The sequence below is a fragment of the Vidua macroura genome, chromosome 17, assembly GCF_024509145.1.
Source record: "Vidua macroura isolate BioBank_ID:100142 chromosome 17, ASM2450914v1, whole genome shotgun sequence".
NCBI lineage: Eukaryota > Metazoa > Chordata > Aves > Passeriformes > Viduidae > Vidua > Vidua macroura.
The window spans coordinates 647,802-666,214 of NC_071587.1; the positions used below are offsets into that span (position 1 = coordinate 647,802).

Here is an 18,413-nt window from a genome sequence, read left to right on the forward strand (position 1 = left end):
GATGGATGGATGGATGGATGGATGGATGGATGGATGGATGGATTTGTCCTAAAGAGCTGCTTGAATCCAGAAAGATGAGGTGGGGGATGCTGTGGTGGGAAGATGGGGCAGAGCCAGACCCACAGGCTCCACTGAGGGCAGGTGGATCCTGACCCCACACATCCCTCATGGCTTCTTCCCAGAAGGTTTGGTGCCTGGAATCCTCCCCCAGGACCCTGCCCCAGACACAGCTCTGCTACCAGGGGTTGCTGTCCCTTGTTTTTAGGCTTTGATGTTTTATTCTTCCTCCTCCTTAGCTCTCATCAGCATGAACATTCCCACTAGGAACGGGTGGGCTAGGCCAAGCCTATGGGAATTTTCTGTCCCTTATGAGAGGCAGCTCCCCTCCCTCCCTTCATCCCCTCTGCTCAGTGTCCCAGTGCCCAGAGCAGGAGGAGCCGTGGATTTTAGGGGCAGATCTCCTCCTGAGGGGTTCCCTACATTTCCTGAATCTGGGCTCCACAGTGCTGCTGCCCTGGGCTGAATCCTCTGAAGACTTGTCCCCTGGAAAGGGCCCAAGGACACAGTCCCTGGATTCCTCCATCCACCAGTCCCTGAGGAGCACAAATCCAGTCTCTTCCTGGAGAGTTGTGCCAAACACTCAGGTGGCTCCCAAACCCCTGGTAATGGGGGACCTCGTGCACCAGTGGATGTGGGGGGTATTTTCCTGTGAGTTCTGGGAAGATCTCCCCAACCAGCTGTGCCATGAATATGGGAGAAGAGCGAGCTGCCAGGGGCTGGCAATGTGGGGCTGCATCAGTAGGCTAGGATTGGCAGTGGATGCTTTCAGCATGGAATCAGAGCTCTGGGAAGGGGCAGCCCTGCTCCTGGGGGCTCAGCACAGACCCTGCCCTGCGCAGGGGAGCAGCTTGCCCAACAGCAGATGCCAAAATGGAATAGATCCCCCCTACCCCCAGTCCAGGATCCTCCCGTCCTGGATCCGTGTCCCTGTGGCCCAGAACCCCTGCAGTACTTGGCCTGTGCTCCCAGGGATGCTCCCCCCTTCCCAAAGCCCTTGTCCTGCTTCCAGTCAGCTGCCGCAGACCAGGGAGCCTTCTTCCCTCTGCCTTCTCCTCCTCCTCCGACTTCCCAGGTCTGGAGGGAGAGCTCAGCTGGGGCTGTCTGTGCCAGAGACAAGCACAGGGAAATGGGAATGGCTGGTGCTGCTCCCACCAGGCTGCCTGCCAGGGAAGCTTTGGCTTTATCTCCCAAGCCAGGCACCCTGGGAATGGAACCAAGGCCTGCCTGGGGCAGGAGGAGGTGCTGGTGCTGCTCCGGACCCCTGGGCTCACTCCAGAGGGGTTGTTTTCCTTCCAAGCAGCACTGCAGCACTCACACGAGAAGGGATTTGCAATGCAGAGGAAACCTCCTACCCGCCACGCGGCAGCGTGGGCAGGGAGCGGAACCGGGAGCGGCTGTGCTCCCACGGGCTGGGCTCCACGCCCCTGCCCTGCCCCTGCCATCTCCTGGGCCAGTCCTGCCTCTGGCACCCTCTTCCTGCCAGGTGGGATCATGGACACCGTCTGGTACGGTGCCCTGAGGAGGGGGCTCTGCCCTGGGACCATGGAGGTGATGCTCTGCTCCCCGCTGGTTTGGAGCTTCTGCCTTCTTCCAGCGCTGGATTCCCATGAGCAGGGATGGGGTGGCTGGCACAGCTGGTATGGCTGGCATCACTGCATGCCTTTCTTGGCATCCTAGGCATGGAGAGCACTATGGGGAGGCAGTGCAGGTGTAGGACAGGGAGTTTGGGGTCTGTGATCCAGCAGATCCGTGTGTGACCTGTGGGTGGGTGTTTGGCAGGAGGAAGGGCCCCGAGGTGTCGCAGGTCAGTGCCATGTCCAAAGGTAGGACATGGCTCCTGGTACCCTCAGATCTTGCTGGGAGAGTGAGGGTGGCTGGTGGAGGTTGGTTTTGGAGGGACAGTGTGTGTCTGGTCCTGACTGGACCAGGAATTTCACACAGGACTGGTGGGAATTCCCACAGGCTGGGTGGGAGAGGGAACCATCCCCGGGTTTGGGGATGGCAGTCATATCCTTTCCTGGGAAGGCTGCCACGCTCTGCTCCCTGCAGAAGCTTCAGTGTCACCCATGGGGAGAAGGACCCCCCTGCCAGGCCTAGAGCAGCTGTTAGTGCCCTCCTCAGTCCCCTCATGGGGCAGGGAAGGTTTGGGTGATCCCCAAGGCAACCCCTTTCCTGAGGCTGGGCTGAGGGACATCACAGTACTTCAGGCTGCTGATCCTGGGAAAATGGGCTGTGGCAACTCCCATTGCTTCCCTCTGAGCTGAGGGGGGATGTGGGATGATCTGTAGGGAATGCCTCGGAATTTCTGGGCTCTGGGTGTCTTGACCCAGGCAGGACATCCATCCCTTCTGCAGGGTTGAGCAAGGAGTCCAGAGCACATCCCCATCTCCTCCCACCATTGTTGCCCCCAAAAACTGCTGAGCAGGGGGCCTTAGTGCCGTCCTGGGCAGTGGAGGATGCCCTGCTCCCTCCTGTGCTGTCACCTGTGCTGTCACCTGTGCTGTCACCTGGCTGAGTCATAGTGGGAGCTGCAGGGACCTGTGCTGGAGCACTGGGGTCCCACTGCTGGGGACACTGTAGGACACCTTTCCATGGAAGCCTAGGGAGATGAAGGGGCCTTCCCTGCCCTCCTGGTTTGCCAGCAGCTGCTGGGCTGCTTTTGTCCCTCTGGACTGGATGTACGTGGTAGGGGCTGGAGCTAGATAAGCTTTAAGGTCCCTCCCAACCCAAAATATTCTGTGATTCTACATCAGGAGCTCTGCTCCCTCCCAACGGTAGGTTGGCAGGAGGGAAGGAATTTCTCCAGCTTCCGAGAGGAGGCAAAGCCCCCCTTTGGAGAGCCCTGGGGAGCTGGGACCCCTGGGACTGCTCGGGAGGGCTGTGTTTTCCTGCTCAGAGCACAACTGTCAACGGCAAAGTCTCGGCACAGACTTCAGCACTGAGAAACACTGTGGGCTGGGACATTTTGGAGAAGATTTTTAGCTGCAGCAAAGAAATTTGGCAGCTTGGAAGCAATCTAATCATCCTCCTCCCATATGCTTGGTGCTATTTAAAAGGGAGCATGTACCCGATTCCTTCCGACCAGCACGCTGACATTTCCACTGTGCGTTTGGAAATAAATTTGGCATCCGCTGTCAGATTCTCAGATTGAGCCCAGTGTGGCTAATTTGGGCTCTGAGTGCCTCTGCAGAGCACCTTTCCCTGCTTGCAGATGCCCGAGGAGCCACGGCAGGGTCTGCTTCCTGGGGGCACCACCAGGCTGTGGGGAAACAGGAGACTGGGGGCCTGGCTGGTGGCTCAAGCCCTTTCCAGCAGCCGCTAAAGCTGAGAAGGCTTTGGGGTGGGGGCTGTGCTGGCTCTCCTGAGGCACAGCACAGCACAGCACAGAGGCACTCCCCAGGGAGCTCTGAATGCTGGAGCTCATCCTGAGCCAGGGCTCTGTCCTGCCCGGGCTCTCCAGAAACATCTCTGAAACCTCTCCTGCCCAGCACCCAGGCCATGGAGGGGCACCTGGGGGGGCGTTTAGTGTTCCCCCAGCTCCCCTCTCCTGTCACACAGCTGGAGGGCCAGGGGATGCCCGAGGAGGGTGAGGATGGCAGCGCTGCCCAGCTGTGCTGGGTGCTCTGTGCTCAGCTCTGGCTGCCCGGGAAAGGGGCAGGAAAGGGGGACTGCTGCCACCTGCCTTGGGGGGACACGTGTGGGGACCCGGGCACAACTGTCCCCATCCCACAGGTGCGACAGCGAGGAGTGGCTCCTGCCCCCATCCCGCAGGTGTGACAGCGAGGGTTGGCTCCTGTCCCCATCCTGCAGGTGCGGCAGCGAGGGGCGGCTCCAGGCATTCGGGACGTTTGGAGGGCTGTGTCTAGTGTCCTGCCCGCCTGTCCCCGTGGCTTGGGTCGGGGTAGATGGGCTGTCCCTGGAGATGACACCAGGTGCCACACCTCTGATGAGCGGGAGCTGTCCCCTCCCCTCATCCAAAATCCCAGGTTCCCTCGGGTCCCCCAGCCCCTGTCCTGGCCACAGCTGGGATCCGAGGGGACTCAGGGCTCTGAGCCCACCCAGCCCAGGGGACAGCCTTCCTCCCCTCCTCTTCCTCCCGAGGGTTTCAGGGTCCCCCAGTGCGGCACTGGGGTGAGGGTGGAAGAGAAGAGCAGGTTGGGAACACATGGTGGGATGGATGGGAATCCGTGCCTGGGAGCCACCCGCGTATCCCGCTCTGTGCCATTGGCCTCATTAGCGCCGCTGGAGTGGGGATCAAACCCAGTGAGCCGTGAGCTGAGCCCGCCAGAGCCCTCCCAAGGATTAGGGTGAATTATGTAGATGGGAATCAGGCAGCAATCCAGGCATGGACAATGTCTTGAGGGGGTGGCAGGGCTGGAGCTTCGCCGTCCAGGAGATCTAATTAGTGCTCAAACAGCCCCTCCCGGACGGGCCTCTGTGCCCGCCCTCACTGTTCACACTCCAGCTCTGGCCGCGGGGACAGGGGACACGGGGTGGCAGAGGGTCGGGGCCACGGACACAGCCAGGTAAAGACATCAAGGCAAGAAAAGAACAGATCCCTCTGGCCCCAGGTAGGAGGTGGGAGCTGATGTCTCCCCTGCCGAGGGTGAGTACTGGGGCACAGGGACATGCTGGGGACAGGCTGGGGACAGACTGCTCCCCCTGTTCAGTGCCTAGCAGCCCTTGGAATGGGCAATGTGCTGGACTAGGACCAGCACTCCTGGTCTGGAGAGGAGCTACGAGTGGGGCAGTCCTGCCCTGGAGCCCCTGGAAGGGTTCCTCCTTGTCACCTGGGGGTGACAAAGGCCGGATCCTTCATTGCAGGGAAGAGCTGGAGCTTCTTCCATGGTTCTGATGCAGACCCAGCACCTGGTGCAGGCCATCCTGGCCCAGCCCAGCCCCTCAGGGCTCACTCCCATGGACCAGGGCAGGCTGACATGGAGTTCTGCGCCTGGATTTCTCTGGGAGCTCCCTTCTTTCCCATTGCTCTGCAGTGAGATGCAGTGTGGGATGTGGTGGCTCAGGAACAGTCCCAGCAGTGCCCTGACCCCATCCCATGGGCCAGAAGCACCTTAGCAGGGGCCAGCACGCCCCTCCTGCACCCTGGGGTGCTCAGTGCAGAGGATCCTGGCAGGTGCTGGGAAGGCTGCCCCAGGCAGCTGAATCCCTGCCAGAAACCAAAGCCAGTCTGGACTGGAATGGGAGGATCCTGATCTTGGCCAGTTTAGTGTGTCCTTGGCTGAGGAACCTCTTCCAGGGCTTTGCTTGTGCCTCAAGACAGGCCTGGGAGCAGGATAAATCCTTCCTGATCCAGGAGGCATCTGAGGAGAGATTCAGCTGCAGCTCCAGCTCTGGAGGAGCCACGGCTGCTCCTCTGGGCTGATGTCTGCTGGGGAAGCTGGGGCAGCTGCCCTGGAGAAAAGCCCCCCTGGAAGGGCTCCCTGGGGCTGATCCCTTTGTCCTGCATCACCCCTGTGTGGGCGGACATCTCTGAGCATCCACACACCTCCAGGACCCCTCACCCTCCCCCCCCCTCTGCCCTGCAGGGCTGGTTCTGAGCCCCGGGAGTGTCCCAGTCCCACCAGGCATGGCCCCATCTGCCACAGCAGACACAGCCACAGCCCCTGGGACAGCACAGCAGACACAGCCACAGCCCCAGGGCTGCAGTCATCTGGGGGTCACTCGTTCCCCTCTTTTTTCAGGTTGGCTGAAAGAGTTCAAGTTATGGAGGAGTGATGAAGGAAAGTGGAGAATCAGGGAATTATGGAATCCCCAAATGGTTTGGGTGGAGAGGGACATTAAAGCTCATGCAGTTCCACCCCCTGTCATGGCAGAGACACCTCCCACCATCCCAGGCTGCTCCAAGCCCTGTCCAACCCGGCCTTGGGCACTACCAGGGATCCAGGGGCAGCCACAGCTTCTCTGGGCACCCTGTGCCAGGGCTTCCCCACCCTCACAGGGAACAATTCCCTCCCAGTATCCCATCTAACCCTGCCCTCTGGCTGTGGAAGGCCATTCCTCATGTCCTGCCCTTGTCCCAAGTCCCTCTCCAGCTCTCCTGGAGCCCCTTTAGGCACTGAAGGGGCTCTGAGGTCTCCCTGGATCCTTCTCTTCCGCAGTCTGAACATCCTGAGCTCTCCCAGCCTGGCTCCATAGTCAGGGGCTCTGAGTAATCTGTCTCTGGAAATGAGGTGATAAAGCCCTTCATGTGCAACCAAGAACATTGTGGGTCCAGCTGATCTCTGTGGGTGGATCAGACTCTGGTTCCTCATTTTCCCATGCCCCTACACCCTCTGCAGTGACCTTGGAAGAGCCTCCTGCTCAGTTCTGTGGCCTCATAGCAGCCCTGCAGGGCTGTGCTGGGCGGGGTTGGGTGCCCTGGGCAGGGCAGGAGCTATGCCCAGCTTGGGAGGCCCTGGCACAGGCTGCCCAGAGAAGCTGGCCCTGGATCCCTGGAAGTGTCCATGGCCAGGTTGGATGGGGCTCCAAGACCCATCCAGCCTGGTCTGTTGGAAGGTGTGTGTGCCCATGGCAGGGGATGGAACAATATGATTTTTAAGATCCCTTCCCACCCAAACCATTCTGGGAGCCCATGGTTCTGAGGTGCCCAGCGAGTGCTGCCCTGGCTCTGTTCCCAGGAGCCCAGTGAGTGCAGGGCAGTGGGGGCACAGCTCTGAGTCCTGGAGCCATGGGCCCCGAGGAGAGCCCGGGCACACAGACACAGACGGGGCACATCACCAGCCCTTCCCAGCTGTGTTATCCACACTGCATTGAATACATCTGCCAGGATTCAGTGAGCACTGACACCTGCCCTGCGTCCTTCTCTTGTCACTGCTGTTCTCTTCGGCAGCGGGCTGGGAGCTGTCTGCCGTGCCAGGGACTGGGGTGCTCCCCCTTCCCTGGCTGCTGGCAAAGGAGCCAGCCCCGGCTGCTCTTTGGGGGTACAATGGCATCAAAGCAGAGGGGAGAGCAAAATCCGGGCTGGGCACACCCCAGTGGGGAAGGCCTGGGTGAGCTGGGTTGTTTAACAGGCCTGGGAAGAAGCCTGTTAAAGAAGTGACAGATGTGGTTTCCATGATGACACACAGCTGGCTGGGCAGGAGTACCAGGGGCAGCAGCACCGGTTTCCCTCCTCCGGGGAACCTGGGTAATTCCAGATGCACTCAGAAATGTGCATATCCAGACGTGCTGGTGTTTTCAAACCTTTGGAGATAAGTGGATACGGGATAATCATCCCAAAGGCTGATCTGCTGGAGCTCCTGCCTCTGGCAGTGTGGCCATGGTACTCCAGAGCTGGGCTGGTGGCTGAGGATGGAGGAGGAAGAGGGGAAGGAGAAGGAGGACGAGGAGGAGGAGGAGGAGGAGAAGGAGAAGGAGAAGGAGAAGGAGAAGGAGAAGGAGAAGGAGAAGGAGAAGGAGAAGGAGAAGGAGAAGGAGGAGAAGGAGAAGGAGAAGGAGAAGGAGAAGGAGAAGAGAAGGAGAAGGAGAAGGAGAAGGAGAAGGAGAAGGAGAAGGAGAAGGAGAAGGAGAAGGAGAAGGAGAAGGAGAAGGAGAAGGAGAAGGAGAAGGAGAAGGAGAAGGAGAAGGAGAAGGAGAAGGAGAAGGAGAAGGAGAAGGAGAAGGAGAAGGAGAAGGAGAAGGAGAAGGAGAAGGAGAAGGAGAAGGAGAAGGAGAAGGAGAAGGAGAAGGAAGGGCTGCCACTGCCAGCACACATAAATTCTGTGGTTTGTGCTGTGTTGCTGCAGGGGGTCAGGAACATGCACCAGGCTCAGAGCCAGGTAACAGCTGGGAATCCTAGGTAAATCGTAAAATGGCTTGGATTGGAAAGGACCTTAAAGCCCATCCAGTCCCACCCCCTGCCAGGGGCAGGGATACCCTCCACTAGCCCAGGTTGCTCCAAGCCCCATCCAGCCTGGCCTTGGACACTTCCAGGGATCCAGGGGCAGCCACAACTTCTCTGGGCACCCTGTGCCAGGGCCTCGCCACCCTGAGAGGAGGGAATTCCCTCCCAGTATCTCATCTAACCCTGCCCTTTGGCAGTGGGAAGCCATTCCCTATGTCCTGGCATTCCAGGTCCTTGTTCCCAGTCCCTCTCCAGCTCTCCTGGAGCCCCTTTAGGCTCTGGAAGGGGCTCTGAGCTCTCCCTGGATCCTTCCCTTCTTCAAGCTGAACACCCCCTACCATCATCCTCAGGACCACCATCTCCTGATGGAGCTCTGCTCCACGTCTTCCTCCCCGCTGAAGCCCCAGTCTGAGGGATTCCTTACCCCGAGCTCTGCTGAGCTCTGGGGCAGCTGGCACAGAACCTGCCCCACCTTCCCTGGGGAGGGAAGGGGCTCACCAGCGAGGGCAGGAACACACAGGGACAGCCTCTGTGAACCCCCCGTGCCTGTTATTGCTATAATAAGTCTCAGTCATGTGTTTGGAAGGGCTGAAGGGAAAATCTATTTTTCTCCTGTTTCCCGGCTCTGCCGGTGACAGGGACTCTGCGGGCACGGGCTCTGCGGAGCCGGCGCCGGCTTTTCCTGGTGTTTGTGTGGGTTTGCACATGGCAACGGCAGAGAGAAAAGCTTTTTTTTTTTTTTTTTTTAATTTTATTTTGAAGAAGAACAAGCAAATGTGATTGTGAAAAGCAGCTCGAATTTGCAGGGAAGAGCCGGGAGAGGGGCAGGAACACAGACAGGGATGTGAGTGCGCTCCGTTCTGGCATTGCTGCAGTTCCTGCCTGTCCCACACAGCCCAGCCTGGAGGCTGTGCTCCAAGGACACCCAAAACCAGCCTGGGCAGGTTCCTCATGGCCAAGGGGAAGCAAGTCAGCCTCAGGCTGGAATTCTGCAGGGAATTTCTGTGCTAGAAAGGATTCAGGTTTTCGATGCCTCAGTCCTCAGGCCGGGCCAGGGAAGGTTTGGTTTCGGTATCAGGGAAAATTTCTTTGTAGAAAGGCATTGGCACAGATGCCCAGGGCAGTGGTGGAGTCACCATCCCTGGAAGTGTTCAAAAACCACGTGGATGTGGCACCTAGGACAGGGGTTAGTGGTGGCCTTGGCAGTGCTGCCTTAAGGATTGAATTCAATGGTCTCAGAGGGCTTCTCCAACCTTAATGATTCCATCCTTTGGGAAGCTGTGCTGGCAGAGGGAATGGAGCGGTCAGGCTCTGCTAGGGCACCTGGAGCTATGTGCTGAGCCAGCAGGAACAGAACCTCAGAGGTCTGGTCACCACTAGTCACTGCTGGGGGCTGTGGGGACAGTGCCACCACAGCCTCCCAGCTGTGCCAGGGCCACCAACTGCTCGTGCCAGGCTGCTCCTTCCTGCTTCTGCCCTGGAGCCCCCCGCAGACCCTGGCAGCCTCCCTGCTCCTGCCCACAAGGCTGCAGCAGCCCGCTGCTCCCTCAGGAAGTTGTTCCCAGCTCCGGACCATCACGTCCCTCCCACGACTGCTGCATGCGTCACTTCTTTCCCCTTCCTCACACAAGTGCCCTTTAGATATTTATACAGTTTTATCCTGTTCCCCTGCAGCGCTGGCTTTCTAGGCCATACAAATGAGATTCCCTCAGTCTCTGCTGTAACTCATCCTCCCCTGCCCTGCATCCCTCTGGCTGCGGCATTGGGCTTTTTCCTTTTTCCTTCTCCATGCCTGCTGTCTCTCTCCTTATAAGAGCCTCCCTGGGAATTGTAGGGCACGCTCCTGCCACAGCATAAAAATAGGATTAGGAGCTTTTTTGTCCAGGGAAGGATTGTTCTGGGCTCCCACCTGCAAACCCTTCTGTGCTGTGTTCCCACGCAGATGCTTCCAGCTCTCCGTGGTTGCTCCGGAGCCAGCCGTGCATAGCTCAGTACCCACATCCTGAAGCAGCTCCCGGGGCACTGGGGGATCTGTGGGACACCCCACAGCTCTGTCCCTGTCACTGACCCTCAAGGGCCGAGCCCAGTGCTCCATGACCAGCTGGACAGGGAGACATTGCTGTCTGCTCCACTTGTGCCTCCACTGCCCCACACCATTCCTGGGGAGGCCCCTGCCCCATACCAGGCCCCACCCCGGAACAGCCCCCGAGCCTGGCTATGGTTCTTGTGCCCTCCAAGTGCACCTTGACCCCTAGATATGAGTCACAAAACCAGTCTGCCCCACATCTGTGGGTGATGGTGTTCCTTCAACCCTCATCTGTGGGCCCCTGCACCCCTCAGTCCCACACCTATGGGGCCCAATGTCCCCCTGACCCCTATCTATGTGTCCTTGTTCCCCCTTAACCTCACATCTATGGGTCCAAACACCCCCCAGAGCCAGTCTGTGGGGCCCAACGCACCCATTACCCCCATCTGTGAGGTTCAAACCCCATCTAAGAATCCAAACCCTCCTCAACTCCCCACTTATGGATCCCAACACTCCCTGACCCCCCATCTTTGAACACAAACAATACCCCAAAGCCCATTTGTGGGGCCCAAGCACCCCCTGAGATTTATGTGTTTAACACCCCCTAAATCCCCACTTATGGGCCCTGACCCGCCATGCATGCCATCCTTATGGCTCAGGGTCACCCAGGCCATGTGGTCCCACAGGTGACACCCTGTTACTTGATGGTGTTGGGGTGTCACAGCTTCTGCAGGGACTTCACCTCCTTGTTGATGTCCTGCCACTTCTCTGGGACAGAGCTGAGGGACACAGGGAGGGAAGATGTGGGGCTTGGGTGTGGGGTCTGTCCGCCTTCCTGGCTGGGGAGCCCTGGTGTGGACCCCAAATGCCAGTGTTGGTGTGCAGCCGTTGGGAATTCCTGCCTGCATCTCCCAGGGTGCCCTCCTGCCTTGAGGCAGCCTCAGCTGGCCTTGGGGTAGTCCCTCACCTGAGCTGTCACCAGGTTGCCAGCATCCCCCAGTCAGTGTCTGGCAGCAGGGGCACAGCAGAGGCTCCTTCCTTGTGCCAGACACCCTGGGCTCCGTGACCCTGGTGGGTTGGGGCATCCTGGAACCACAGTTCCAGACAGTTTGCTTGGAAGCTCTTGGAGAATGGAAGAGCTTGTGGGAGACAGGACTGCAAGAGGCCAGCAGTGCTTTGGTGTGTCCTTGTCCAGTCCATGATGTCTCCCTGGAATGGCAGGGATTCAATCCCTGCACTCCCTGCTCCAGGCTCTGCCCCACGCTGCCAGTCTGGGGCAGTGGCAGGAGGGAAAGTACAGGAACACCCCCCAGCTCCGTGGTGTGACAGAGGTCACAGAGCCCAGTGAGTGCTTCCCAGGGGCTGAACCCATTCACACAGCAGCCACATTTGATTCCTATTTTGCCTGGAAAAATAGATTCCATCTCCAGTTGCTGCTGATGTTTTCCCCTGGATGTGGAGCAGAGTGCCCTGTGCTCGTGGGGTGCCCACAGCAGAGCTGGCAGAGCTCCCTGCCTGGCACAGGTCCCACCACTGCTCTGGTGACCAGAGTGACCTCTTGGGAGAAATTTGGGTGTTCCCATCAACCAAAAAGGTTTTTATAATTCTTGCATCCCTAATTCCTGGGGTTTGTCCATGTATTCTGACAGGCTGTGATTTCATCCAGGTCTGCTCCTGGGGAGCTGTCTGGGAGCTTGGCTGGTGTTATGGAGAAGGGGATGAGCTGGGGGTTTGCACCCACTGTGTCCCTGTCCCTCCTCCTGAAGGATTCTGTTCTTCTCCCGTGATGTCTCCTTGTTCTCTCCATACCCTTCCCTCTGTGTGTGAGCTCAGGTGTCTCGTGACTGTTGCCTGCAGGGTGTCACACCCCCATGTCCCAAGGCTCTGGCAAGGCTCAGGGTGCCCATGTCCAGCACTCCTGGTCCTGCCATCTCCTGCCCAGCCTGGCAGGGGCAGCCCTGGACTCAGCACCAGCCTGGAGGAAGGGTTTGGTACCCCCCACCCCAGCACTGAACGCCCCATGGTGCCCTGGGCTCCCACACCATTCCCATTGCTCCCATCCCACTCCATGGAGCCCTGGGCTCCCACACCATCCCTCCCCATCCCTTTCCAGCCCAGCAGCTATCAGGGGTGTCTGGTGCTCTGTCCCCTGAAATGCCACTATGTCACTGTCTCTCATCCCTGGCATGTCCATGTGTTCCACCTGGGAAGGGTGGAGATAAAGAGCCTCCCCTGAGGCTCAGGAGGGGACTGCAGAGGCTGGGTTAACACTACAGCTCCCTGTGCAGCCTCCCTTGGAGCCAGATTGGACTCGGCTGAGCTGCCCAAACTGGTGGGGACACGAGGGACGCACACAGAGCAGCTCATGGGGCTAGGACAGTTTATCGAGGTTTTGGGGGCAGTTAAGTGCTAATTATCTGAGATGCTCCAAAGTGTCCCTGTCACAACAACCTCGTGTCCCAGAGCCTGCCTGCCTGCCTGCCTTATATTCCCTAAATTCACTCACCATCCAGGCAGCTGCTCCGTGAATCTACAGGCTCGTGTTGTGTATCAGCCCGTGGGCTGATGGATCCAAGGGGAATGTGTGGATTTGGGGAGGGGCTGGAGTGAGTTTGGCATTGAAGAGTTTGTTGAGTCGAGTGGGAATGCAGGAGGGCACTGGTGGGATCCCAGGGCAGTAGCTGGCTGTCCTTGGGGACACCAAGCACAGCCTGTCTCCCGTGGGTGCCCCAGTCTGATCCCGAGGCCAGCAGAGTCCCCTCCCATGCAGGGTGTGGCTCTGGGGTGTCTGTGGGGACAGACTTTGTGCTGTCCTTTGTGCCCCCAGCCCCACCTCACTCCTGCTGCTCTCTGCCTCTTCGGACCCCTGCAACCCTCGTGCTTCCATCCTCGTTTTCCTTGAAGGAGAAATCTCTGAAGGATTTGTCCTCTTTAAATCTGACAGAGACTCTGCTGGGACTTGGAATGCCTCTGCCTTCCCCTGGCTCTGACAGGGCCTTTGATGTCTCTGTTTAATTCCCTCAGTGATGCTGGGGAGGTTCCTGCCTGCTGGAGAGGGAAGGGTTAACCCCCTTGATGGCCATGTAAGCCTTTGGGAAGCCTTTGGAGCTGGGGAACATTAATCCTGAAATGAAAAACCTTCGTGGACAGGGCTGACTGAAAAAGGAAACAGTTGAACTGCTGGGAAGGCAGTGTAGCTGGGGAAGCACATGTGGGGCTGGGAGCCCAAGGACAGCACGAAGGGGATGGGATGTGTTTTCAAACTCCCTGATTCTGATCTCAGTGTAGGATTCCACTTGGCAGTGAGGCTCCTGGGTGATCCCTGCCACACCAGATCTGAATCCCTCTGGATTTCCAAGTTGTGGTTCAGATTTCTTTCCCTGGCGCTTGTGCATTTCTGCTTCAGGGATAAGAGCAAAATGAAATCCTGTTTCCCAAGCTCTGGCAAAGCTGTCAGCAACAATGGGAAAAGGACAGTGTGAGGGCAAGGAGGAGGAGCTTGGAGACCTGGGTTCCCAGCTAAAGCAGTGCTCAGGCTGGCAGGGCACAGCAGGGCTCTGTGGGGCAGCCTGGACAAGCACAGGGACACATCCTGTCTGTCAGGAACAGCCTGAGTGGGACAGTGGCTTCCATCCCTTTGGCAGCACAGTTTCACCATCCCTGGCTTTTTTGGACATACAGCATCACTCCCAGGAGTGGAGAGCTGGAGCCCATCACTCCACACACACGGGAAAAGGGATTTTCTGCAAGGCTGGTGTGGGATAACAAACAGTGGGATAACAAACAAATTATAAACTGATCTGTGCCCCTAGGCCCCTTTCCAGCAAGGACAGTGTCCATAGGGGCCTGAGCCAGAACCCTTCACCATGGTGGCACCACAGCATCCCATCAGGGGCTGTGAGGTTTTCCAGATGTCTGGAGAAGGCTCCTCTGCCCAGGAGGGACATCACCCTGGACGCCTTGGGGAGGAGGGACATTGCCAGGGAAGGGTCAAGCCAGGCTCAGGCTTGGGGACAGGAGGGATTTCAGTAGGGAATGGGGACTAGGAGAAGGCCAAAGGCTGTCCATGGAAAACCTCAGAGAAGTCAGGGATATGTCCCAGGAGCAGGCTCCTCCAGAGGCAGGTGAGGACCTGATGCATCCATCAGGTGGTGGGAGAGGAGCTGGAGGTGGGCTGTGGAGGTGGGCTGGGCAACTCTGTTCTCTCCTACACTGATCAACCTCTCTGTGCTCCCAGGACATGGGGAAGGGGCTGCCAGGCTGGGCACAGCTGGTGGCACAGGCACAGCAGCCTGAGCTGACTCCTGGGCAGTGCTGGGAATGCTGGAAGGGACAGCTCTCCAAAGGCTGAGCGCTGGTCAGAGAAACCCTTCTCCTTGTCAGAGACAGGAACTGCCCTGCACTAAGGCAAATTAAATTTTACAGGCATCTAAAAATTTAATTTGAGTATAATCTCCTTTGCCAGAGCTACAAGTCCCTGATAAATATTTTATTTTCCTCCAAGTAAAGAAGCTTTGGGATAATTAAAGCAAACAATGAGTCCTCCTCTCCTGTGAGCTGGGGCCAGCCCATGACTTGTTCCATTCCCAGTGTTCCAAGGCAGGAGATGCTCCCTGCACTCTGTGTGCTATGTGGAGCGCCTGGGAATGCAGCTCCCAGGGAAATGGCAGAGTTCTGCTGGTTGCAGCAGCAGTAGGAGAAAGAGTGGAAAGCAGGTGAGGACATCATGGCCTCCACTTTTGAGGATCCATTTTTCCTCACAGCTCATTGCTGGTGGGAAATGCAGCAGCAATTGGAGATGCCATAGGTGGCACTTCAGACAAGGAAAGCTCTTCCCACCTGGCTAAGGCAGGGAAGGGTTTTCTGTGCACTCACAGCCAGGGTTCCTTGCCAGATCACTGAGCAGCAGTAGCTGCAGGAAGATGGATGTGGGAGAAGCAGGTGTTCCAAAGGATCCGTGTTCCTGGCTTTGGCACAGCTGGGCTCAGTTCAATGGTTTTGTCACAAACTGAGTGGCTGCACTGAGCAGAAAAATGGGGTTGGCAGGAAACACCATCAGGAGCCAGGCTGGGAGAGTTGGGAGTGTTCCCTGGAGAGGAGAAGAATCCAGGAAACTCCAAAGCCCCTTCCAGGCCCTAAAGGGGCTCCAGGAGAGCTAGAAAGGGACTGGGGACAAGAGATGGAGTGACAGGACACAGGGAATGGCTTCCCACTGCCAGAGGGCAGGGATGGATGGGATACTGGAAGGGAATTGTTCCCTGTGAGGGTGGGTAGGCCCTGGCACAGGGTGCCCAGAGCAGCTGTGGCTGCCCCTGGATCCCTGGAAGTGCCCAAGGCCAGGCTATGAGGCTTGGAGCACCATGGGATAGTGGGAGGTGTCTCTGCCCATGGCAGGGGTGGCACTGGATGGGCTTTAAGGTCCCTTCCATGAATCATTCCATGATTCTGTGATTCTGTGAAAATCTTCCACTCACCCAGGTGCCTGATTGTGTCAGAGAGGGTCAGAGCAGGATGGCAGGGATGGATGGATGGATGGATGGATGGATGGATGGATGGATGGATGGACGGACAGATGGGTGTCAGGGATGGCTGGATGGACCCCACTCTCCCCTCCCCCGGCATCAGCCAAACTCAGGACATGGAGTATAGGCAGACCCTGCAGGCAAACCAGGCAGCCAGCCCCCAGCTTCCTCCAGACCTTCCTTTCTTCCCACCTGCCCCTCTCAGCACCCATCCAGTGACATCCCCAGAGCTGTCACAGCTCCCAGTCCACATGGAGGGGCTGGTGATGGGGACAGAGACCTAGCACTGTCCCCCAGGGCAGGGCTGAGGGTGGCACGCCCTGGTCTGTGGCTGTGCAAAGCCAGCTCTGTGCACTATGATGGGGCTTTCTCTTTCAACTTTTTTTTTTTTTTGGCTCTCTAGGATCCTGCTTGTAAAAACAGCCATAAAAAAGTTAAAACGCAATATGCTGGCTCAGAGGAGTCGTTCAATATCCTTATTAAAGATCCGCAGTGCTGGAACTGGAACAGCTCCTGGTGCTCTGAGAACACCTTTCATCTCACGAGTTTGAGCCACTTTACAAGCGCTAATGAATTAAACTTCATAACAGCCCTGTGCACAGAGCCCCACACACCAATTATTCATCTGGGGGCACAATGCGGGCATTAAATAAAAATAATAAGCTGGTTAATTCTGCCTCTGCTCTGGCCTGGGGATTGTCTCCAAACTGATTTCAATTCTTTCCCATTCATCCAGTGCTAATGATCCCTGGCTCTCCTGTGCAGGGGAGGTGAGCAGGAGCTGGCAGCAGATTTGACACTCGGGGTCTGAGTGGGGGCATCGTCTGGGCTCTGCTCTGCTCCAGCCAAGCACCAAACCTCAGCTCCTCACCCTGGCCCAGGAGAGCTCTCAGCAGGTGAATCATTTCATGTGGGGTGGTGTCTGGGGGTGTCCTGTGCAGGGCCAGGAGTTGGACTCAATGGCCCTTGTGGGTCCCTTCCAGCTCAGGAGTTTCTGTCATTCAGTGAGTTTGTGATTCTGTGATTCTTCCCTCTTGCATTGGAGCAGATTCCCTGGGGCAATGTTGTTAGGGGCAGAGGGAGCTGGTTTGGTTTGGTTTGGTTTGGTTTGGTTTGGTTTGGCAGCTGGTGGGGCAGACAGAAGGTCCTTGTCCCAACTCCTGAGCTCCAGGAGGGTGGTGCTGGCTCTGGGAGGAGGGACCTGAAGGCTGAATGCAGTAGGGACATGACTGGGCAGCTCTTACCAAAAAATCTCACAGAATCATGGAACCATTAGGATTGGAAAAGCCCTCTAAGATCATTGAGTCAAATCATTACCCAGCATTCACCCACATCCCCAAGTGCCACATCCATGTTAAATGTCCCCAGGGATGGTGACTCCCTCCTTGTCCTGGGAAGTCCATTACAATGCCTGGCCCCCCCTTTCCATGAGAGATCTCTCCAGCTCCTACAAAGAATCCATGAACTGTCTTGACTTAGCTGTCACTGGTCCAGCTGAGGGTGTGACAGTAATAACTGCCCCAGCAGTGCTGTACTGAGGTGTCCCCTACCCCATGTCCATGTCAGCCAGGGGAGAGAAACTGGAGAACCAGGGAGTGATGGCAGAGGGCCCTGGTGGCACCTGGCACCAAGGGCACAGGGCACCAAGGGCACAGCACGTCAGGGCCAGCCCCAGGGGGTGTGCCACCCTGGGAAATGGGCAAGTACAAATGGTCAGTGCCTGCCCAGGCCCCTGTTCCTGGCACACATCAGGCTGTGTTCCTGGCACACATCAGGCTGTGCTGGAAGCTGGGATGGATGAGCCACAGCTGGGAGGTTGCTGGGACACCTGTCCTTCCTAGCTGACACAGGTTGGTGGGGAGTGTGGGTATCAGGGATATCTGCCTGTGCAAGCAGGGGCTGGTGGATGTGCTCCAGGGAGGGCAGAGCAGCATGGGTCACAAGCCAGGGGAGGCAGTAAAGGGATGAGAGCACAGCAGAGCTCTGTCAGCCCGGGCCAGGCTCAGGCTGTGCCCTCAGGGGCACTGCTGCACACCTGAAGGAAGATGTCCCTGCCCATGGCAGGGTGTTTGAATGAGAGGAGCCTGAGTGTCCCAGCCCAAACCATCCTGGGGTTCTGTGACACATCGATGTGCTCTGTGGTGGCCTTATGGTGTCCATGGATATGTGAGAGGTGTCCCTGCTTTATCCCCTATGGCAGCACCTCTGTGGGGCCAGGGTGTTACCCACCAGCAGCAATGGCAGCTGTAGGGACACAATTGCCCTGTCCCAGGAGGATGGCCAGCCCAGGCTGGCAGTGGGGTGGCAGGACCAGCCCTCTGTGGCCACGGGATCCCTCCTCACAGCCAGACAGACTCTGGGTCCCACTCTCAGAGCCACCAGGGTGACTCCTGGGGACACTGGGGGTGGTCCTTCCCATCCCTTCCTGAGCCTCCCCCCTTTCTCCTGGTTTCCATGGCAAGTTTTTGGGCTGTAATTACAAGGAAGAGGATGCTGAAGTCAGCGCTGTGTTCATTTGTGTCAAGGACGCCGTCCTCACACTGGCCATAACTGTAGCAATGAACAGCCAGTAAAATAAATCTCCAGTTGGACCCTCAGTCTGGGAACTTGGAAGGGAGAAAATGAGAGGCAGAAGATCCCAGGAACTGGCTGTTTTGCAGGGATGTGGGATACAGAAATGCTTTGGTATCTGCCATCTCCCTGTGAGCCGGAGGATGCAAGTGTCAGATTCCTGAGCAATGTGGGAAGGAGGGACACGGCAGGGTTTGGATTTCTGGGGGTTCCCATTGCCAAGCCAGCCAGGAAGCACATCCCAGAGGGATGCTGAGCTCCACCCCAGAGGCAGAAGGCAGGAGCAGCAGCCCTGAGACACCAAGAGCCAGCAGCTGCCTTGGGATGGAGCAGACGTGTGTTCCTGGGCTGCTGTGGTGCCAGGCACGTGGAGGGGGTTGTGACATCACTG

At 57.8% G+C, this 18,413-nt stretch overlaps 1 protein-coding gene across 6 annotated transcripts in view; it reads left to right on the forward strand.

The window, feature by feature from the left end:
• Nucleotides 1-18,413, forward strand: part of DLGAP4 (DLG associated protein 4) — a 157,252-nt gene that overhangs the window by 26,658 nt on the left and 112,181 nt on the right. The gene's annotated exons all lie outside the window — the stretch shown is intronic.